The sequence below is a fragment of the Anser brachyrhynchus genome (genome assembly GCF_964034855.1).
Source record: "Anser brachyrhynchus genome assembly, chromosome: 5".
Lineage (NCBI taxonomy): Eukaryota > Metazoa > Chordata > Aves > Anseriformes > Anatidae > Anser > Anser brachyrhynchus.
Window position 1 is genome coordinate 43618126 of NC_137699.1, and position 24245 is coordinate 43642370.

At 44.3% G+C, this 24245-nt stretch overlaps 1 protein-coding gene across 5 annotated transcripts in view; it reads left to right on the forward strand.

Moving 5' to 3' along the window:
* NRXN3 (neurexin 3) overlaps window positions 1-24245 on the forward strand; it is a 993270-nt gene that overhangs the window by 12532 nt on the left and 956493 nt on the right. The window lies entirely within an intron of this gene.

Below are 24245 nucleotides of genomic sequence, written 5' to 3' on the forward strand. Positions count from 1 at the left end.
TCCTGCTGCACCGCAAGGCTGGTATCGTCCTCTGGAGCCGAGTTCTCACACACTCACCATTTGAAGCATATGGGGAGCTCAGCGGATTCAGGCCTGAAGGGATGACTGGTGAAATGGTCAAAGTTAGGCTGTGGTGTAATTATTTGTTTACGAGGCCCCAAATAGTACCATATAATAATTTTTTTATGAACGCTGCCGTGAAGTCGGGAGGGAAACATTCCAACCCAAGGAAGTAGGGAGATATAACCTAATTACTGTTGTTATTCCTGCCTGTTGTGGTAGCACCTACACAGTCCTGCATCAAACACAGGGCAAAAAATGCTCCCTGCCCCAAAGAACTAGCACACTAATAATGAGACAAGAGACAACAGATGGACACAGATAACTGGGGGAGTACAGAAAAACAAAGATTGGTCAGCAGGATGGGTGGTATGATAGCATGTTGACAGCTTAGCTGTTGTCAAGTTTTCTGTAGGCATGTGGCAAAGGATTACAATAATAATTCAAGCTGGGGCCCTTGCTTCAGAGTTTTTGTGTGTGCATCTTCCATCTGTTTTATTTACACAGCTTACTTTTCACTTGATGAGTTTTTTCTGTCCCCAAACTTTCCATCATCCACCTGATGTATGTAGGGAGACAGACTGGCCCATTAGTGAAGTGACCCCTGCAGGTTTTGAGGGAAACAGGAGGTTTTTTGTTACAGAGAGAGAATGAGACAGTAAGCATGAGTTTGATGCTTAGTGTTTAAAAGGATACTGGGGAAAAAATGAAGTGTCTCAGCAGGATGAATGTGCAAAGTAAGTGGCATAAAGCAAGAAGCTTGTTGGCCGGAATGGTGTCCTACCAAGGTGATGCAAAACCTAACTAATACCAGTGCTAGGAAACAATGCTGTCTGTATAGGTTATGTCTTTGGTGCTTGTCTTTGTCTTATGTCTTTGCCCATATGTATATGGGCGAGTACAAGACTGCCCAAAGGGTGGAGAGCTGGGAATTGGCTGCCCCGTGAGCAGCCATTCCAGCTGTAAGGCTGTACCATGCTGCTGGGGAACTTGGCAGGCTTTGCTGCAGGAGCTCCGCCTGGGCTGGTGGCTGCATTTGTGCACATCTTGCTTGGACAGTACCTCCGGAGGGCCACAAAATGCAGTGTAGGCACTGGGTGACTTTGAGGTGCTCTTCTCTCTGAATTTGTATTAAACTGTGTGACTTCGTGTGGTGCTGTGATGTCCTTTGTCATTTACTGTGTGATGTGGTACCATTGCACAGTGTGCCAACGTGAAGCATGTTACAAACATGCCTGCTGTTAACCCATATGTTGCAAACCCCCACCTCCTTCTACTTTGGCCTGCCATGCCATTTATTGTTCTTGAGCAGCCATGAAGTGGCCACGGGACACTAGATGTAGCTGCATGTTTTATGGTATGCAGTGACAAACAGTTAAAATGCTCCAAAACTTGAAGCCTCAAACTTCCAATCAAGTCATATTTAAACCTTCTTATCAAGTCTTAGGGCCAGGTTGGATGGGGCTTTGAGCTACCTGGTCTAGTGGAAGCGTGGTTGGAATTAGGTGGTCTTTTGGGTCCCTTCCAACCCAAAGCTTTCTATGATTCTGTGATTATTTAACTTTTTGTGGGTGAATTATTTTCCAGGAACCCTTCAATATAGACAAATTGCAGAATTACGGGACCATAAGTGTTAGAATACATTTATGGGGCAAGCAATTATGGACAAGGGAGTTGTCTATCTTGGGGTTTATCCCTGGCTCTCCTGTGTATCTTTGGAAACAAGTGATAAAAAGTTCTGTCTTTTTTGGCTCTTAAAACCCCAACAGCCAGCTTACTGTGCACACTCCTGGCCTTCCCCATGCAAGGAAGACATTGACAGAATGGAGCAAGTCCAGCAAAGGACCCCTGAGTTACGTCATTAGTAACTGGCTGCCCTTGGGTTGTTGTACTGCCGACCCCCAGCCTGTGAGTGCAGCGCTCCAGTCATTTTTCCACATGCTTTGCCATACATTCATCCAGTTCCAGCTCTCTCTAAATTTTTTACAATGATCCTATGGGAAACTGTTTCAAAAGTTGTTTCTTCACTAAGCCAATCTTCTCATCACATAAGGCAATCAGGCTGAGATTTCCCTTGGTAAATCCATGCTGACTGTTCCCGCTTGCCTTCTGGTCATTCATGTGTTTGGAAATGGGTTCCAGGAGGATTTGCTGCATAATCTTCCCAGGAACTGATGTTAGGCTGACCAGTCTGTAATTCCTTGAATCCTTCTTGCTCTTCTTGAAGAGAGGTACAACATTTACCTTTATTCAGTCATCAGGAGCCTCCTTCAATCACTGTGACCTTTAAAACATGACAGGGTGACATCAGCTGCTGCTGCATCCCTCAGTGAGGTTGGGACATCTTGTCTGTCCCAAGAACTTAAGTAAGTAAGTCCTGCTTGCTTAGGTGACCTGTAATTCAGCCTTCCTCTGCTGTGGGTAGTACTTCTGGCCCTGGGATACTTCCAATGGGCATGTGAAACAGGAAGGCTGAGAACAGTCTTCACAAGTGAAGACCAAGACAAAGAAGGCATTGAGGACCTAAGTATTTTCCATACCTTTTACCACTGGTCCCCTGTCCCATTCAGCTTTAGGCCCACAGTTTGCTTAGTCTTTCTCTTGCAACCAGTGTGCATTCTGAAGCACTTCTTACCACCGTTCACATTTTGTGAATTATCATGCAATTTCAAGCTTTCCTAATTTTCATCCTGATGTGCCAAGGAAGTTTCAGTATCCTTCTGGAGAGCCCACCCCCACTTTCACTTTCCATTTGCTTCCTTTTATGTTTGAGCTCCATCAGGAGCTTCCCGTTCAGCCACCTGCTTCTTTCCACACCTGCTTGGCTTCCTGCACATCAAATTCAACTGTGCTTGTGCTTTGAGGATGTTGTTCTTGAAGATCAACCAGGTCTCCTGGGCCCCTTTGCTAGATTATCCCATGTAAGTGCTCAGCGAATGATTTCTTAAAGCTCTCCAGTGATTCTTCTGTCACCATAATTGTACTGAGAAAATGGTTCTGTTTGTAAACTGATTTATATGTCATTTCAGATTTGGTTGTTCTTTGTAATTTTTGTCTCTCCCCATGTTAAACACATTATACCTCTCTTCTCTATTTCCATATAAGTCTTTTCTGTCTGCTTTATAGCCTTGTTTTGCCGGACTCTGTCCAGATGTTTGTATGAACTTAAATGCAGTTTTTCCCCCCCTCCCCCCCTGTCGAAGCCTCCATTCTTTATACTGTGAGTGGTAAGCAATCAAATGGAAGGGGCAGGAGGCAAACTTTTTTTTCAGTCTGCGATTGAGTTGTTTCGTGACAAGAGCAAATTGCTATCTCTATTTCTTATCTCTAAAATGGGTCTCAAATTCAATAGAAAGAGTTTAAATTCTTTTTGTTGAAGATCATAGACAACAGACTGATTTATTTAATCACATTTAGTATGCTCTTCATCTTAGGATTGGTTTGAGATTCTATCCCAAACTGTTCTCTACATTAATGGTTGTCAAATTTATCAGCAGCAGATGCTGCCAGCCTTCAAAATTCTGTGCTGTGCACATGTGCCTTTATCCTTAGACTTTTAATAACATTGCTGCTGAAAATCCACCGGAAATGTTGCAGTGGACTACCTATAGATTGATTGCTAAGACCCTGATGACCACCACGTATGTAGAAGCTGAACTAATCAAGTTGCGTATTGCACGTAATAGTTTTGCCAGCAGTACATCGAGAGTCCATGCCATCACTCAAGAGAGTAAAGATGCGTCGTCTTTGTTTAAAAAAGATAAAAATGACTCTAATGATTAAACTAACACGCATCTATCAATATTCTAGTCCTCCAGAGTCTTTGGAGAAAAATCCAACTTTATATTGTAACTGTATGGAGAGGAGACTAGTTTAAACAACTATTATCTATTTAATTATTTTACCATATTCCCTAGTTGGACATGAGAATTGTATTGTCCTTGATGCTGTCCAAATGTAGAACAAAAGGTTTTCATTCTGATTTGTGTCTCTGAAGCAGCACAATATGTGATACCAAATTCCCGCGTGCCTTCTCAGTTCAGAAGTATGTTGCAAGAGCCAGCGAGTTTGAGGTAGAGAAGTTTATGGATCGGATAATTACTTGTAACTTAAGACAAGTCTCTTCTGGGTTGAGTATGGTTGGAGAGGGGTATGCTGGGTGCTATGGAGAGGTGATACGAGAGCGGTATGTAAAGGTAGCATCTGGACATGCAGGTAATGGTATAATATTGGCCAAACCCCTCCTTTTATCCATCTGTGTGGGGCTTTCTCTTGTACTCCTACTGTGCTAGGCAGTTGTTGGTGAATAGTAAGAGTGTGTGGTGTGCCCCTGTATGCGTCTGTAAGGTCTGGCTTTGTAGTAGCCTTGCAGAAAAGGAAGGGAAGGCAGGCGAGGGAGGCTTTGCTTTACATCTCTGCTGAAGTCAACCACAGTACTTATTCTAATGCCGTTGGTGTTGTGTCTAATCTCAAACGTGAGCAGACATAGGGCTTGGTAAATTGATGACCTCACTGTCTTCCCATCTTTCTCTCCCAATAACTAGATGGCTAAGAGGCTCAGACAGTGATAAAGCTGAAAAACTCAAGCTCACCTAAATAAAGCTTACATTTTAGGTGGCTTAGTATGATTAATTTCTTTCCTGAAGTCCTGGCTTCAAATGCTGGTGAAACCATAAGTGAAAAAGGCATCTGAAGGTCCTCAGCTACTCCCTGCTTGGTGTTTGTGGCAGAAGTAGCCCAGGAAATTTGATGTATGGCCAGTGTAGGAGAATGAAGGGAATCGTGAGGAAGCATTACAGGAGAAGAAGGGTCGCAGGCTGCTTGGCACACAGCTCTCCTGTACTTTCCCCAAATCCAAGCAGGCATGTGCTCAGATGCTTGCAGAGTTTGCACATTAGTGCACTGTGGTTGTGCACGCTCCCTGGACGCTCTGCCCCTGTGCCAGGATGGCACTTAGTGGCTCCTGCTGTGATAATGTCTGCTGGCTTCTGCCTGTGCCCGGCACAAGTGAAGCCCTTTGTGGAGCTGAGGCTCATGCTGGCTGTGACAGTGTTTTCATAAGGCTCAAACTTCTATTCTCCACCTCGTTCCTTTGAACTCTGCCCACCGCTCCGTGAATACTAACACCAGCCTATAAATTATCCAGCAGGGCTCTGGCACTTTAGCAGCCTGTGTTTTCAGTGGCGTGCATGCATAATCGATCCAGGAGGCTGCCTCTGCTTTTAACTCGGGCGTTTGCAGAGACCTTAGACTTTCAGAGTTTTCAATCACAGCTGCCTGCATGCTCGCTCACCCCTCTGCCTGCTTTCTCCTCTGCCACCCACACACCCACCTTTGCATTCGTCTGGGTAGCACACGTGGGGGCGATGCTCTGAGCAACCTTCCCGTACGGTCTGGAAGCAACAGGTCGCTGCCAGCAGCTGTCACATGGATCATGCACCAAACTTCGAAAGGCGCCATCCTGCCTCACTTCTTGGGGGTTGTGTGTGTGTGTCTTTGCCGTTCAGCCTGCTGAGCAGTTGCTATGCTCCTTCTCTCATTTTCCAGGTGAAGATCTTAGTACCATAAATGCTGCCTCTCTGACTCATTGCTCTTAGCTTCTTTAAGTAGCTTGAAAGGTGCTTTATGCAGTTGCTTGCTGACTGCGTGGAGTTCAAACTCAGAAGATGTAAATGGTCGCTGGGGATAGCTGGTTTGACTTCTCTTGCCTTGAAACTTCTTGCTGTTTTCTTGCTTAACTCTGTCCACGGCCAAAATGTCTCCGATGATTCTTTTCTTCTCTTAAGTTTCTAGGGATAAGTTGCCCCAAAACAGTCAGCCCAAACCTTTGTCTTAACTTCAAATGGATTTGGCCTTGATTATCAAGGCTTTGCTTGTCTCTTCTAATCAGTTCTTTGTAAGCCACCCTCTTAATGCCGATACATCATAATGTACCCCTGTGAAAAGGTTTGGTGATTGCTTCCTAGAGGAGCAGTCAGTTCCCAGTGAAGGTCTGTGCTATTTGAGGGGAGGAGGAGACGGCATGGGTTTGTGTTCGTGTCATTGAGGACTGGCGGTGCTCGGACTCAAAGGAGCAAATGGGGAAAATTAAAGGAGTCTAACAAATGATTTAACTGTAGAGGTCCTGGAGACATGGTTGGGGCTAAGAGCACAGGTGGTAGTCTGGTAACAAAATAAGCCAGAGAAAGTAGCTGGAGAATAGGAAAGAAATGGGAAGTTTTGAGAGCAAGAGAGAAAACATGAAGAAAATTACCAAGCTTTGGCTGAGGGAAAAGGATGTAGGGAAGTAGGAGAAGTAAGGGGGAAGAAGGAGGTAGGGAGAAGTACTAGAGAAAAAGCTTCTGAGTGAAGAGAATGACTAAAGAGAGCAAAAATCAGCTTTCTGATGTGTGAAGCATACATCAAACAGAGCTTTGTGCATGCATATGTACCCTACTGACAGGTGCACAAGAGGCTGGTCACCTTGGCACAGGAAGGCAGAGGAGAGAGCCAGGAGGCAGCACTGGAGGAGGTGACCAGAAGAAGCACAGGGGTAAGGAGACAAACTCTGGGACAGGAGAGAATGCCAGGCAGTGGGTTGGAGCTGGGGAAGCGTGGGGAAGCATGGAAGGGAAACATTAAGTGACAAGGCTCATTTTGAGGAGGAACAAAATCCCAGAAGAAACACAATGCTTTAAATGTTTTTATTCTTTCATGAGAAAACATTCAGCATGCCTTCCCCCCAGGTGTGTGACTGGAGAGGTAGGTTGCAGAGTGAATCATAGGGATCTTGTGTTTCTAGGGTAGGGTGTGTGAAAAAGCAGATCGCCCGCTTTACTGAAAGGAGAAAAAAGAGACCACTGCCAATATTGACACTGTCTGCTGAATGTTGAATATGTTTTTGTGCCTGATGGGAAATGTGTGTTTATTTGAGGCAGAGGATTTTCTGTGTGTGTGTGTTGTTTAAGGAGTACCCAGCAGCTTCATTTTACTTAGCTGAAAAAAGCAGTGCTATCCTTGGGCTCGCTTGCTAATATTTGAGTTTCTGCAGTTACATTTCCATATGTATTTTTCTTTTCCTATTTGTGTGGGTCTAATCCAGCTCAACTAACAGGGGAGCTGACTGCTTTTAAGAGAAACAGTAAAACTGACTTGACACAAAATGCTGTCAAATGCATGGAGCAAGGATTTAGGTGAAAGGCATTTTCCCTTCTAATCCTTCAGTTCTATTAATCTTAGGTGTCTCTTGTAACAATACCAAATAAAAAGAATTCAAATAGAATCATGATTTTTATTTTAATTGGTAGTATCCTTTAATGGAATATAATTTGCCACTCACAATGTAGTTTGGGATCCAAGAAAATAGCAAGAAAGCGATGTGGGTTTCTGTTGTTAGTTTTAAATATGCCTGAAATCACAGGGTAAGATCTGCTAAAATTTAGAAACTTGCACTTGTTTTTAAAAGCCTGCTAGCGAAGAACCCCATGATGCCAATTTTTTATTCAATTATTATCAACTGCCTTGATCCCACTCAGTTGTGGCTTTCTATGTATTTATTTATTTAAATATCAAAATCTGGATCCTTGGTTTGAGGAAACAGCATTCTGGACCACTTAAATTGTAGGACAAGCTAATCGTTCGTAGTGAGGAGAAGGACATGGATCAGCTGCATAGAGGGCTGCAGGAAATGAAGAATTTGGAAAGGCCTCTTGGGGAAATGGGAGGAGAGTGCCAGTTCTGTGTGGCATAAAGGGGTGATGTTCTTTCTCTCAGTTCATCCTGTCTCTACAAATGTTCATCTGACCAAGTTCCTGGAAAGGACTCGGCGTGCAGCTTGTGCCTGGAAGGACAAAGCATGGATGTGTGGTGATAGCAAAGGGTCTCTTGGGGAGCTGGTGTTGCCACAGCTGGCAACGTCTCCTGACCCTGACAAGGAGGCAGGAGCTTGCTTGTTGGGAGCTGGTACAGCAGTGGGGAAAAGTAAAGCCCAGCAACTCTGCTGAGGACTATAGGGAAGCACAGAATTGGAGTGACTTGAAAGTAGTGTATATGATCCAATTTCTTAATCTCTGCAACACATCATTAGGCTTAAAATACAAGATCTACTTAATACTGCGATCCCTTCTCTCTCTCTGTCTTTTGATGAGAGGGGAGAGGAAGTTGAGCATGCAAAGCAACACTTCACGTGCAGATTGAGACCTTGGAGACACCAGTGAGCAGTTCAAGAAATGTGTTCTTGAAGCAAAGCTATGGGGAGACTTCAGAGCCTACTGCCTTCTTCAGCTGAGAGAGCTTTGCCACATCTGGTGGGATTTTCCTGAGCTGAGTAGTTGGTGAGGCTCCCCATCGTCACGCTGATAACTCAGATCTGTGCTGGTAGTGATAATCAGCGCTCTTACCATCCTCCTCTGATTTAGTGGGATGGTTCGTTTTCATACCCTTCCTATATCTTTCGTACCATCTTCCCTTTATTTCTGTGTGAATAGGAGCAATGAGAAGCGATGTGGGCAGGAAGGGTCTCTCTTCTGGAGGTGGAAGGCATTCACTGTATTCTGACAAGGAGGGCTCATGTGGAATTTTTGGTTGACACATCAAGCTTAAAAAATTAGCAACTGACCATCCCATAGGAGGGGGAACAAGGCATGCCTCTTTGCTGGCAATGTAGCTGCTTTTGCATTGGTAATGGCTAGATAAGGTGGGCTTCAGCTGACTGTGTCTCCTCTTTCTTTGAGAGTGCGGGGAGGCACTTCAGGTTTGTTGGAGCTCTCTCTTCTTGTGTGTCTGCTGTTGTCATATGTGGCGATGAATCATACACATGCAAGAGGTACGAAGTGGAGTTTCATGTCATGTTGTTCTCTGGTGTCCGTGTTCCTCCCGTATGCCAAACGCTTCCTCCTGCTGCGGACCGAGCTGCCTGCAGCACGTTTCGCTGTTCCTCTGAGGCTCGAGTGACGGTTGGCTTCTTGGTACTGGCCCAGGACAGGGACATTTTGCTTCACTGGGGACCATGGTGCAACACTTACAGGGAATAATGAAGTCAGACTGTGTGAGAAGCAAATATGTGCTCCTCTCTGCAGTTCCTGTGTGATGTATCATCTGAAGAAGTATATGGAGAAGCCAGCGGAACCGTTGTAGCAGAAGCCATGCTGGAGAGTGCCACCCTTGAAAACAGAAAGAAGCTGCTTCCCCGCCGTCTACTGAGTTTTTTCCTGTTCCTGTGCCACGCTTGCAGTCACATGTTCAAGGATTTAAGAAATTTTCCCAGCTGGTCTTTTTCCTTTGGGCATAGAGCCAGAGGGCTCATCTGATGAGTGCACAGTGTCACCCCAGGAGAGCTGGGTTAAGATTGAACCCCGGTCCCAGGCACAGCACATTTGATAAGCTGTGCTTTCCCCTCAGGGGCTTTTTTCCCCTTCTCAGTAAATAGCTCTCGCAGATCGGTGTGTCCACTCAGGAGAAGCAAATGGCTTGAAGTCAAACACGTTGGCATGGACAGAGACAGAAGTGTTTTGGGATGGAGCCAAACAGTGAAATAGAAAGGCTTCAGGGTTGTGCCTGCCATCGGTTAAGTGCCTGGGAGCTGTGGGTCAGCACAGCTTGCTTTTGAATTGTAGGCCTTGGTTTTCGTGTGGTGCTGTGGCTAATTTATTCATGTTGTTATGGCCGTGTTGTGTCTCACCTTGCCCCATCTGCCTTCACTAGGTATCCCTCATTTCCAAGCCTCCTTAATTGCTCTGAGGCCTGCCTTCTTCCTCAGGCTGACCTGCCATCTCAGAGTTTAGGTACAACACACAGAGGGTGGAGCAGCGATGGTGAAATTGGGCAGCATGAGCTAACCCAGAGTTTCCTTCAGCTGAGCCTCTGTTTTGTCAGTTCTCCTGCTGCTCGCTTCTTCCTTGACAGTCCTCTGTGGTGTCGTCTCCTTTACTCCCTGTGCGGCAAAGGTTAATGTTAATGCTGTATGTGAGGGAAGAAGTCCCAGCCAGCACAGGAAAAGAATCATTTAATAAAAAAGTAATCATTGATCAGTGGCTCCGATTCATCAAAGGTCACTTATCGATCCATCTCTCATTGTGGGTCAGGCTCTCTTTTTTAATGACCTCATTCCCCGGTAAGTTTCTCTGTTGTTTGGGGGAAGCAGCGTTAGGAAGTGCTGCCTCTTCTAGGAATGTCACTCTTGACATATGATGCCAGGGAAAAAAGCCTTGCAGTAATCTCAGCTGTCCTTGCTTTAAAGTGCTCCCAGTCCTGCTTGCTTTGTGCATTTGCTATCTCAAGAAATCCAAAAGTTGCAGATATTGTAGAGGTTAAATGACCTCTTAGTGCTGGGGAAGTCTCTCCAGGCCAGAACTGAAGTAGAGGGTACTCCAGGGGTGCTGAACAGGGGAAATGCGAAGGAAGGTGTGGGAAGTTGTAATTGTTCTTTGTACCCTAATTTAGTTTGCAAGAAGGAAGGACAAATCTGAGAGAAGGCTCCAAATACCATCAAATATTGTTAAAAGTGTCTGGCAGGCATTCCTCTTCCTTCTGGCCCTCTATTATGAGCTGTAGGAGGGCACAGAATGAGATGTAAAGTTGTCACATTTTTGAGTGGATACAGAGAAATTGAAGAGCAGCATGTAATCCACTCCCTGCAAGGGACAGCATTCACCAGCACTTTTCATGTGCTAGCCACTTGGAAACCTCCAGAGATGTAAAAATCCTATGGGTCCAATGAGCTGTGGTGCCTGTAGGACGATGTGTTCACGGCGTTCTCTGCAAATCCCTTCCAGATGCCGGTTGCCAAAGGCTGCTGCACCTGGATGGGATCATTCCCGCTTGCCACATCTCTCACTTGTATCCTGTTCCCATACAGTGCAAAAAGAGATAATCTGATCTTTTGCATAGAGCCTTTTTATAGGCATACTAAAAGTGGCATTAAAAATATAGGACTTAATATATCCTTTGCCGCAAGTGTTGCTACATGTAATATTCATATCGCTCTAGAGCCTGTGCACAGGTACGGTGGGTGGCTCGGAAGCGCTGTAGCCTGCAGTGCACGTCTGGGGCAGGCTGATGGAAAGAGCAAGAGGAGCCCAGGCCAGAAGGGCCGTGGCATGAATCGACAGCAGTGGAATGACATTCCACCGAGATGACATTTCATGACATGATGTTGTAAAGCTAACAGAGTTAACCGGGTTTTATGTCTTTATCTACAATCACAATTTCTGAAGCAGGACACAGAGGGTTGGTTTGAACCAGAAGAGGAGGCTGCTGGACTGGAGATAGAAAGTGTGAGTTTCTGTGGCAGTTTGCATCCACTGTGGTGTAGGCATCCTCGGGGTGCTTCCTGGGCTGCATGTCTCAGTTGAATGCAGAGGAGGTGCACAGATCTTTGGGAAATGGCCAGGTTAAACTTCAGGAAAAAAGAGCAGCCCAAATTTCCATTTTCAGGGCTCATTCACTTGTGTCTTTTATTGTAAAGCATCTCCTGCATTAAGCATCTGATAAAATAATAAATAAATGGATAAAAAGGAATTTCTAGCTTTACTGAGGCCAACGAAAATTGTTTCTCACTTAAACAGAGCTGAATATTAGTTTATTTCCCCTAGTTCTTTGGATAACAGGGCCTTTGGATAACATTAATCACCCTTATTGTGTCTGAGAAGAGGAGCAGTAATTGAGGGAGTATCTGTCATCTGCTGCAACCCTAACTTCTGGCCTTTTCAGTTGTGTTGCTGGAGTAATGAACATCTCTATTTTCTTTCTTTGCATCCGTTGCTTTGCTCTTAGAGGCTGATATTTAGCTCTTGAAGCATCTCTCTCTGAATATCATATACCTCACTGAATTTTCGAACACATCTTGTGCAATAAATGTATTGATGTCCTCCGCAGGAAGGTACAGTTTGTACACGGTTGTATTTCACCACGTGACACGAGTAAGTGGGGGGTCACTGATTTTTTCCTTTTTGTCTCTTGGGGGAGCACATGTGTGTGGCACCTCTCTGATATTCCGCAGGGACCGAGCTTTCAAGCGTCTGGTAGCGTGTGACAGGTGCCTATGTGTGTGGCTGTTTGGGGTCTCTTCAAACAGACGTGCAGAGTTACAGGAAGGCTATAAAATCTCTCTGGGGATTTCATTGTGAGCTGCTGGAGCGATTAATGAATAGCAGCAGGGAGCTATGTGGGTGTTTGCTCCAAGGCTGTCTCTGATTAGACAGGACAGGGACTTGCACTTTTTCACACAGAAGAAAAATGAAACTGTAGTAGTTTTCTTGGGGATTTTTTTTTTCTTTTTTGGAGTGAACATGCTGTCTTACAGAAGAGGAGCGCTGCTTCTCACTGGTGCGTGGGTGTCAGCTGGAGCCCGTACAACTGAGCTGCTCAGCGCTGTAGTTCAACCCAGACTACAGGTAAAGAAAGATTTTGGAGAGGGAGGTTCTGCTCTGGTCCCTCTCAGGTTCCATTATTTTCAGTGGTTGTTGATGGCCTTGTAAGTCTCAAGTGACAGAGCAGAGTGGAGCAGTTAAGTGAGTTATGAAAGGCCATCAATTAATGTTGGAAGTAACATACCAAGAGCCAGTCCCTGTTAAACCCAGGTAAAAGCAAAGCCTGTTTTTAGTCTCTGAATTGACAGGGACTTGTCCTGCTTTGCTTAGGTTTCATTTAATGTTGTGGAGGGACCAGGGTGGCTGGATACATGGTGGAAAACAACTGCTCTGTAAGGTGACAGAGAGGCAGGCCTGGGAGTGGAAAAGGAGCTTGATTCTTCTTCTGACAATTGAGAGAGAGGAGGAGGAGGAAAGAAATAATGGATAATACAGTGCAGGGAGTACAGAAACGTGGATGTAAAGTAGTTTGTGGTGCGTGTGTGACACAAGTGAACATGTACTCTGCTTCTTGATGGGCTTTTTACTGGTACCAGCTCTGGGTTTCTGTGTCTCCTCCTGCAGCAGTGGTTTGTGTTCTTCCTCACAGCACTGAGGCACGGCCTTAGCAGTGCCACCAGCTCTCCACACAAAAACACGCGGTTCTGCAGTGATACCTTGGCAGGCCAGGGAAAGAGGAAAAAACTGCAAGGTTTTTGTTCTTTAAGTTGAAAGATGTGATGGATAGTTTGTGGCTACACAAGGTAGGCAAAGCAAGCGAGGAGTAGGATCCACTCCTCCAGCTTTGGGCAACTTTGAGGAAGAGCTTATGACACACAGCTTAAACAAAACTTAAACAAAAAAGCACTTAAACAAAAAAAAGCCTCCAAACCAATCACAGAGCAGCTTTCAAATGCCATGGCCTCTATTGTGGCCCATGGTCATGGAAGCGTCAGCCTTAAAAGCTTTGTCCATTCCCTGTCTGTAAAACAGAACTAGTGTCGTTTTAGCCCCTTTCCTGGTGTTGAGGAGTTAAATTTTGTGCCACACAGTCGATTGCTTTGAATTAACATATGGGGCATCAGTTGGTCTGATGGTCACCATCCATATGGTGGTAACGCTGTTATTTATGATGAATACAAGGTACCCTTACATGGCTTAAGCATTTCTTGTTAGGAGCTGAATTAAATGGGCTTATTTGCTGCTGACCAACAACACAGACCTATAGAGCCCTCAGCTGATGGATGCTGCTTTGGTAAATCACAGTGCCTTAACTGTGTGTCTGTGTTCCTAATGTATTACCCAAACCTCAGTTGTAGTCCTCCATCCAGCACTGGCTCTTCTCCAGTGTTTTTCCTAGCTTATAGTAAGAGATTTTGCATCAGAGAAAGACTCAGAACAAACAAGCTGTGATTGACCTTTTAAACCAAACAAGCTTGCATGTTTCCAATATGAAGAGACAGCAGACAAGCCTATGGCTCGAGGCAGAAGATGGAGAAGAAAGGAAGGGATAAATATCAGAGGAGTAGGAACAAAGAGCATGGCCTTACTATGCAGAGCAGAGAAAAAAAACAAACTTCTATTTGCTTTGTCAATATGTCTGACATGTTGCAAGACACTTTGTAGTGGGAGTCTCTGCTCTGTGGAGAGGAGAGGAGGAATGTGGCTGTCTGTATTTATAGACCATAAATGTTTGTTTTGTGTAGGTTTCATATACCCTGTCTCATCTGAAGATTCCCAAAGTTTGTCTAAAACTTCTGTTCAGCCACGTAGACAACTTGTGTGCATGTAAAGTCTACTGTAGGTAGGCTTTGGGTAAATTTGCCCTCTTTGAAGATCCCCGGGCAAGGAAGGTTTGCATTTCATCTGGGGTTTCAAAAGGAAGATGCACTGAGTTAATGTCGTGTGTGTGCTCTTTCCCCTGCCCATCCTCATTACTTTTCCTGATTTGTCAGCACTGGGGACTGCATCTCTTTGAGGGGATTTTCTAGAGGAAACACTGTATTAGTGTTCACTGTATTAGTGTTTTTAAGGGATTTAATGTATTTTGTACCTGGAGTTGGGCAGCAGGGCTGTCTGGTTGAAGAGTGTGCCAGCTGAACTTGCAGAGGACACTTGGTGAGGTGGAGTATAATCGCAGGAGGTGAAACATAGGTGGGACAGGGTTTGTGTCTTCCATATTCCTGTGGAAGGGCTTCTTGGAGTCGTAGTTATGATGCATTGAAAGGTGTCTGAAAGACTGCAACTACACAGTCTATATTCATGCTGTCTTAGGATAAGTGCTTTTTGCTCCTTATTCTGGTGTTAAACTATATTTACTATAGTTAGTTTGCAGCTTTGTCTTCTAGTGGTGTGTTCTTTCACTTTATCTAGAGACTCGAGCAGCCGCATCTCCAGATCATATTAAATGGTAACAAAGAAATGCAAAAACCAAGTGCTCTGAAGGTGTCCCTAGGCTCCTACCAAATACAGATCAGATGTTTTGGAGTTTATGTTTCACCTTTGCATGAGCCCTAGGTCAGGCTGTGTTCCCTGCCCAGGAAAAAAATTGAGATCTGCATCAGCTGTCAGGTTCAGAGTGCTGCGTGAATGGGAGTAGGATTTCAGGTTTTCTGTTGATGCTTGTATCATTTTTACCTTGCCTTGTGATCCATGGATTTTAAGGCCAGAGGTAGCCATTAGAATGATCTACTCCAATTGCTTGTGTAATGGGGGCTGCTGTATGAACGACGGCGTGTTCTCATATACAGTGAAACTATTTTTGAGGCTTTAACTGTTCTTGGGAACAGTGCACTGGGGACATGTTTTCTCCTCCGCCATCTCTTGGCTTTGTCTTAACTCCTGTCTAATATTTATTGGCTGTCTAGGGCTCGGCCTGTGCCTTCCCATGTTTTTTACAATGTATACCTTGATCAGGCAGGAACACAGGACTGCAGAGGACCTCCTGAATCCCAGGACAAGCAGTTGTAAATCATCTGAAGAAAATAAAACCACTTAGTTTTGTGATGTCTGATCCTTTCCTGGATGGATGGCTATTCCAGAATTTCAGTCCGCTGATTGTTAGAAATGCTATTTTAATTCCACCTGTTAAGTGGAAGTTATAACTTATAAGCAGTTAGCTAGCTAGCTAGTTAGTTAGCAGGAAGTTATAAGCAGTCACTTATAACCAGTTTATATACCTTTGTTTTGGTGACAGTATTTCTCTTCAGCTTAAATCTCTCTTCTTCCCTGTCCCCGAAGTATTTATAGACAGAATTCATCTCTGCTCTTGACCTTTGTCTTGCCAGGGTAAAAGTGCCATGTTGCCTTAATCTCTTCTTATGAAATAGGCTCGGGGCTCTCCGGTCCTTCCTGGAGGTATTCTTGAAACTTACTTAGTCTGTCTTCCTCCTTCATGAGCACAGGTGATCGGAATGTCAGAACACAGCACAGAGCCTTTGCCTTTTAACTCTCTGCACGAAGTTATTTGCTAATGTAGTGTTTACAGAGCAGAAGGATCTGGTTTGAACGGCACGGACAACGGCTGTTGGTCCTTCAGGCAACACGGACCCAACTTCAGCTCCAGAGGTACCAGTGGGATTCCCTTAGGCACATAGGTTGAGGGTAAGATGTAATTGGGCAGGTAGCCAGCACACCACTGCTTCCTAGTAGTGCATCTGTGCTAGGCATCTACCTAAAGTCACTGCACAGCCATATTGATTTATGAGGGCAAATAATCAGTTAGACGATACACTTGATACCTTTAGCATAATTAAAAGTAACTCTTTTCTTCATAGCATGAGGATCTGAACACGTCATTTTTTTGAGATATTGTGTGTAATACTTTACATAGGAACCTAAAGATGCCTCAAATATGGATAAATGGGGAATGATTACATGAATATACACTTCTAATGTAAGATTAGATATCCATATAAACTATTTGAATCTGGTGTTGACAGTCCCATTGTGTGTGCATACCACCCTATAAGGTAATAATATAGATGAGAATTTAGGTACTTAACGCTAGGAAATTCAGAGGTTCTTTTCCCAAAACACTACTAAACTCTCTTCTTGGTGTGGTGTGTTTAAGCTGTAATTATAATATCATCTACAAGAAAACACAAAAGCTTGCATGTGTATTTGGGGCTAAATCATGGTTATAGTGGGAACTGGATGTTCATAGCCTCTGAATTTTACACAATTAAATACTCAACATAATAAATAGGCTTGCACTGCACATGGCACATTTTTAAGAGACCAGCCAGGAAAACATTATTATTTATAGGATGCAGTCGTTACATTTCTTAGTATCATGTTCAATGGTTTCTTTGTGTGAGTGTGAAGCTTCGAATGAACAGATGCCAGGACACTATATGTGTCTCATCCCTCAGCAAATACAAGTGTTGCATATTGTCTTCTATCCTTAAAAGATGGAGAGGGGGCTTTACGATAGCGGGTGCTTCAGTCAAGCAGACAAAGGTATATAACGAGATCAAGTGGTTAGAAGCTGAAATAGACAACTTTGGGCTAGAAATTAGGTGCACATCTTTAACAACTGTGATAATTAGGCCCTGAAAAAATGTTCTAGGAGTTGTTATGAAGTCTCCATTAATAGAAATCTTTAAGTCAGGATTGGATTTTTTTCCTGCTTCAAACAGAAATTAATTCAGAGAAGTTCTCAGGCCAGATGACCCCAGGGATGTTCTCTGACTTCGTAATTTGTGAATCCTCCATGAGTCATATTCCAAGCGTGGTTATACAAAAAAGATGATCTTTGTGGTCGAGAGAAACAGAAAAGACAGGTTTGATGTGTGTTTCCTCCACATAGTCCCTGTGTGACACTGGGAGTCACAAAAATTGTCTGTGGCTCTCATTCCAATCTGTCAGGTAGATGTAATATATTTTTCTTCATATGGGTATAAGGAGTGGAGATGCTTCTGTCCGAAGAGAATTGGGATCTATAGTGCTGTGTGTCTCCGGGTCATGCTGGGTGGTTTTCTTTCTGCCCTTAGATGTGTGCAGGTAGGACTCAGAGACTCTCAGCTCTCTGTTGTTGAACAGTAAGGGATCATCTGCCAGAATGTGGTAGGGCAGAGGTAAATCGGATCGCTGCATCTGACTACCTGCTTGTCTGCATGTGTGTGTGGAGGCCAAGTGAGAGGATGACCCTGGCAGACACAGCCGCTCTTTGATGCTTCCTTCATCTGCATCAGCCTGTGTTCGGCATTGCCAGCCTGACTGCAAACAGGAACACGGAGGCAAATGAAAAAACCTTTCTGTTTCCGGATGTTTTTTATCTAGATGATTCAGGTTCCTTAATGCCGGCTCTTTGCCAGTCCATTGTATTTGGGGGTATAATGGAAGCAGAGGACTGAAGTGGAGGGAATGGTGGAGGTTGTAGGGTGATAAATGAACCTGAAAGTTACCCATAATTTTGTTGCCCTGTGTTTGAGGTCATCTTCACTTCTGCACTCACTCGGGGAGGATTACATAGACATTAAAAGTCACCATGGCCCCTTAAAATTTGTGTAGAATTCAGACTCAGCAAGTCCTGTGACACGAGCAGTGAAAAACTTGTGCCCCATGGAAGGGCAGGGCTGGTTTACCCTTCTACCACATCACTGTTGTTCGATTCCCCCTTGCTCCTTTTCCCACCTTCGGCATGCGTAAGGGAAGTTCTTAGTCCCTTCTGGCCCTGGGGTTACCCTTGCCAGCACCCTACACAGCCGGCTCAGCCTGCCACCGTGCGCCAGCAGCTTTTCAGGAGCTAATTGGATAAAGCCTACTCTAGAGCCCATTGAACTTGCCTGTAACAGTGCTTAATTAAAGTGCAGAAAGTTTGAAGAGATAGCAAGTTAAGGCTTAATGCAATAACGAAATGGCACTATTCCACCATCTGCTTCCTTCAAGACGTTAATTGCTTCCTCATATTTGTTTGTTTTAATTAGGAAAGAACCTTGATTAAAATGGAACAAGGAGGGGTGATGGTAGAGGAATGAAAGGCTGGGAGGAGAGGAAGAGAGAGAGTGCAGGAGAGGGAGAAAGGAGTGGAAGATGAAGGTTTGACCATGCTGCTGAGTGCTAAGCAGCAGCTCTAGAGTAACCAACTGGGAATAAATATTTTGGCAGTCATGGATACAGCTTGGACAAGCAACATGCAGAGCATTGTGTCACTGAGAAACTCAGTGCTTAAAGAAGTATTTATCATGGAGCAGTCATTTTGTTGTTACCGCTTCTTACCCACTTCTGCAGAATCGTCTCTGATTGCACGCGCTGACCGCAGCGCTTTGTGCTTTTTCAGTCTTGAATATTAACCCAAATGGAAGAAAATGTAACCAGACTATCCCCATGCTCACGTCTTCTTCCTCTCCCTTGAACTACCATCCATCTGCATTAAGTTCATCTTGGAAAGACTTCAATTTCTTATGAGCAGCTCCAGATAAAAGCATTTTCTAATGATTGATAACCGTGTCTGCTTGAAGAATAATGTCAGCAATTTTCTGAATAGATGACCGATAAAAAAAACTTAAAAAATAATTAAAAAACGCATTTCCCTATGTTGCTAAGTAGTGGCTTTGGCTGAAACTTCAGGAATAGGAGCTTAGAAATTTTTAATTGGATTCACCCACCTTACCTCTGTCTCTTCTTTTTCTGTTTCTTTTTCTCCGTGTCTTTTTTCCTTCCGTTTCCCCTTTTTAACCCTCTTGAGAATGAAGCCTGATTTCCCAAGCAAGTATAAAAGTAATTAAAGTCAAACACAGCTCTTAAAAAAGGGAAGCGACTAATTTCTTTTCTGGGCCATTGGTATTGTGGACAGATCTTGATAACTGAAAAGCACCAACCAAGGAGCACAAAATGGGGATATTGGAGGCACTGAAATAACAATATGTTTAATGGAATGATGAGTAAAAACGCTTGTTTACACAAGGCTGGGACTGATCCAAATCACCGGCCTCATGTTATGCTGTTTTCTCCCCTTGATCACCTTGAATGGATTGGTGAACATTTTCTTTGATAAGTGTGGAAACCATACATGGAGGTCCATGCAGGCTTACATTGCAGGTCCGTCACCAAAGCTTAGCTCCCACCTGCTGTAGCACTGGCTACTTTGCTTTTACTGCTTTTGCAATTGTATGGATGGATGACTGGTCAGTAGGACCAGCCATTTTGTAGCAGAGAAGTATATATATTAGTAATTATTATACAGTATGTATGGACAAATCTTTTGTGGCTGGGAAGTTTAGAATGAGGACAGGAACAGGGCTTTTCACTTGTCAATCTCTGGTTCAAAATCAAATGCTTTCATTTTGTCCTTTAAAAGTAGTGGAATTGTTTCCTTGGGTCATGGTGGGAGACTCATGCTGGATCAATTCTAATCACATTGCTTAATGTGTTACGCACCTGAATAGAAGAGCCAAAGGAGAAGCCAGGTTAATATGGACTGCACATTAGACTCAGTGGTACACTGTGATACCTTGGGTTTTCTTTGGACATCTCCTGTTCCTAACTGAATTGAGTTTCTTTCTGCATTATAAAACTCATCAAAATCCCAGCCAGTATGACACAATTACTAGCTCTGTGCAACTAAATTCATCCCACCTAGAGGAATTATGGAGAAAATTCACCAGACAAGCAGTGATGTCTCCATGAAGAGACATGGAAGGGCTGGGAGTCCGGCTTGCGAAAGGAGGGCTGTGGCAGGGAGCACTCCAGAGCAGTCTGGAGAAGGGGGATCTGGGTTATAGCCAGGACTGAACAGGAGAGGAGAGGCTTTACTAAGAGCGTGTGTGCATGTGCCTAAGTGGTGTAAGTGGGATGTAAAATGGTGGAGTGGGAGGGAGACTCCTGCTGTGGCAGTGGGCAGTATGGGCTGTCACTAAGGGAAGAATCTGCTGAGGAGGAAAGGAGGGAGCGTATGACGTTCCCTTGTAATGCAGTTACTGCTGTACAGACAGGCTGATTTCCAGGTGCAGGCTCTTGTGCTTTGGGAGTGAAAGTACCAAAGGAGTGGGGTGGCTAAGAGGCATCAGTGCCTAGTTGGTGACTGGAAAAACCTTCAACAGCAGAGTTTTCTCAGGCCAGTGTTAAGCAGGAAATGGTGAGTCTATTGGGAATGAGTATCTTGGGAGAAGAAGATGGCCCCATGGGATTTGGGATTCTTAGCTTTTACGGTTGTGAAAATTAAGGGAAGTTTGTTCTTGAAGTCTGTGAAATCAATTGAATCTGCGTGTTTTTTTTTTTCCTTTTTTTTTTTTTCTTTTCCTATAGGAGTGCTGCTTAAAACATTTTTCTGACATTATTGCTATTTCCTACCTTAATATCAAATCCTCTGCTGAACACCACTCTTGCCTCCTTCCTCTGCTCAGTCATGCACTCTTGCCTCTGTGGTGCTGTTACCTCAGACTTTATTTTCCTATCATGAAACTGCCTCCAGTCCTGTGGTTTAAAATCAACTAGTTGTGTAGTGAATGGCAGGTGTAGTGTGGTACATGTGTGATCTTAATCTCCCCCACTAGTTGGAAAAAGCTATAGGGAATGGATATTTTAGGAGATACACTTTGAATGCCTCTAATTGTGCTGCCCTGGACGAGCACTGTTTGTCATGTGAAGCTGTATAGGATTCTCTTGGGAGACATCTGACAGAAAGCCAACAGCGTGCTGTAGTCCAAGACAACAGACTGCCTCGGTGCTGCACGGTAACTATACACCTTTTATCGACATGTATTTTTTAGCAGGTGACTACTTCTGGCCTGAATTTGCAAGGTAATTGGAAGACAGTAGTAGACTGATGGGTTTTCCTAACCCTAGCCTCTTTTCATTTAATTTTATAGGAAATCCTATGTTTGGGATTCTTTAAAAGCAGTTTACGATGATGCAGGTCTCCCTGTGAACTGTGGAGGCAGTTCTACTTTACACAGTACTACACGTTTCACATATCTGAAAGCAGCTTTTCTTTCTTTCTCTCCCTCTCTCTCAGCAATGTTTTTGATTAAACATAGCTAAAACCTTGTATTTTCTCATAAGGCTAACATCTGTATACAGGCATACAATTTGTAGCATTTTTCCTTTATTTAGGTCTTAATTAAATACATAGAGTACACAGATTTTTTTTGGTGTTAGATTCATGTCTTTTTAAATTGCCTTTATTTTTGACTTTTAAAAGCTGCAGAAAAGTGGAGGAACAAGCAGAAGTGTATAAAGCAAGCTTAAATAGCAGGACTTAACTGAACCTCAGTGCTGGGCAGTGCTGTGTATAAGAACCCTGCTGGACTTGCACCTTTCACTTTCTTGGAGCCTTTCAGATGGTTTAGATTAGCAGTGATGAAAAATGGAGTTAAACCAACCCATTTTTCCACCCAGATGGTCAATCACCTGTCTTTGTAGCTCGAGAGATGTGTTCTCCTGTAAGCAGGCTTTGGGGAAAAACGAGGGGTTGCAGAGCTGCCTGAGCAGCGCACCCAGCGTGGGCCATGATTCCTGTTGAAAACACCGCGGCCAACGTACAGATTCCCTTGATTTGTATTTAAATGGGGAAGGTGAGGCTTCCCGTGCTGTATCACGGGCAGGAGGTATCGTATGGCCGGGCAGGCAGTCCCCAAGGAGGAGCAGACCACACCAGCTCTGCACCAGAGAGCTGGGGAACCTGGTGGGCTGGGAAGGGCCGGGTGGCTGCAGTGGGCCAGGAACGGGGGCGGCTGGAGGCTTCCCCCAGCCCACTGCTGCCACCCCACTGCAGCCGTGCCTTTCTGCCCGCCTGCTGAGCAAACCCACGCCTCCTCCTCAGGGCTGCGCCACCAGGAGTAGCAAAGGAAAATCTGCTGCGGGTGATGGATGCATCTTCCCTTGCTGCGCTTGAAAGGGGACTATTAAAGTCGTGAAGGAAAATAGGGTGCTCTTCTGTTAGCTTGTCTTTCGAGTGGGTGGAGCACTTAACAGTCACTAATTAAACTTTCCAATGTAGTCCTAGCTGTATCTCCTGAAAGAGCACTTTGCCTGAGGCCTCGCAAGCAGGCGATGAGACTTTTTCTTCTGACTCAAGCGTGTGCCCGGACTGCTAGGACATGAGTCCCATTGCATGAGGAACTACTGAGCAGCAAAATATTGGCAGCCGATAGCTAGGTACCGCAGATAAAATAAGTTAAATTAATGTGTGATGAAGTTACACGGGGGAGAAGTTTGGCCTAGAATCTGGCAACTGGCAGGTTGCAGGAACCATCTGTTGCCTGTGGTACCAAGTAATCATTTTCCATAGTTACTTCTAAATCTCAGTTACTCGATGCAATTTGGAAACAGAAGTTGTGCCAGGTTATTACGAGCACTTCAGGTATCTTCCTTTTAAGTGTTGATTAGAGAAGCTTTTCCCTCCGTTGCTCCTGGGCTTATTTTTGTACTCGTGACAGGTGTGGGGTGGGAAACTGGAGTGCTCAGGCTACCCAGGAATGAGTGCTCTTGCTGTTTTCTTCTCCCACGTTTTAGCTATGTCCTGGGCAGGGTGGCTCCTAAGGTGTAGAGATGATCTTTATCGTTTGTTCTTCCACTGCTTGCTGTACTCGGTGGGCAGGAGAAGAATCATGGCCCGTCCTGGTGAGGGGGTTTGTGGTGTTTCATTTAGAAACTAGGGCTAATCCCCCAGCGTTTCTCATCGGCTATCAATTTGCTACCAGCTAGCAAAAGCTTTCAGAGCAATTTACGTGGAAAGAGGAGATAAAAATCAGTGCCACCACTTCAGCACCAATCTGCAGAGCTGCGCAGAGCTTCCCAGCCAGACGCCGAGCCCAGCACCGGGCTTGGAGTGATGGGGAAAAAGTGGGCGCTGCTAGCAAGAGCTGCTCTTAATGTTTTTGTCAAAATAATGGCTTTTCAGACTGTGAAAACAATGTTAGCAGAAAGGATGTATTATTCAGAATGTGCAGATTATTGTTGAAAGGGGGGAAAATACATTTAAAATTGATTTGAAATGAAAAGTTATGCAATTGCTAGGAATGAAGCTATTTATATAGTAGTCTCAGTTTTCCCACTTTTCCTATTCTGTGCTCCTTTCCCAGAAGAAATAAAAGAAATAGCAAATAATGTCTGGAAGTTACTATAACGAAAGCCAGTTAAATAGGAATATTTCCTTTTTTAATTAAAACCTGAAAATTCAATGAAAATGCCTTAACATAATAAGTTTTTTTGTTGTTGTTATTCTTTTCACTAGTGTCTTTCATAGCAAACAATTGTCCCTTGTCAGCTGTATTGCTAACAGTATGGAAATATTTAGTACATCAAAGCACAACGTAACAGAGATGTTTTCGGGCCCTTGATCACATCTGTACCTTCAGAGAGTCCGTCCTGGCCATTTGCAGAAATCAAGTCTTTTCCCCATCCTCCCTCTCTTGCTTTCTCTCTTTTTTTTCCCCTATTTTTAAAATATGTGAGTTCGGATCCTGACTCAAGCAGGTCGAGCTGGGATTTTGAATTCGCAGCCCAGTCACTCAGAATGTCAATTGTCTTCCAGGGCACTGCACTGTGAGTCCCAAGGCTGGAAGCTCTTTAAAAGACCGTCTGACTTTTAAAGGAACATTTGTGGGAGAATATATATCTTTTAGGTCTTTCTGAATCTACCAAGTGTGATTGATTTATCAATATGCAACAAGTAAAGCTTATCTAAAGCATGTCTTCTCCACTGGTGTTATAACACTTCATTAGAAAATGTGAAATAATTTCTAAAAGCGATGATTTCCATACCACTGTTGTTAGCTCCCCCCTGCCTTGGCTCACCTGAAATATTAAGCTGGCTGCAGCAGCTTTTGCATTCTGGGTCTGTGGCCCAGGCTCTCTGCTGCCTAGTTTGGGGTTTTTGGCAATGACTTGCACAACAGAGGCAGAGGACAGAGC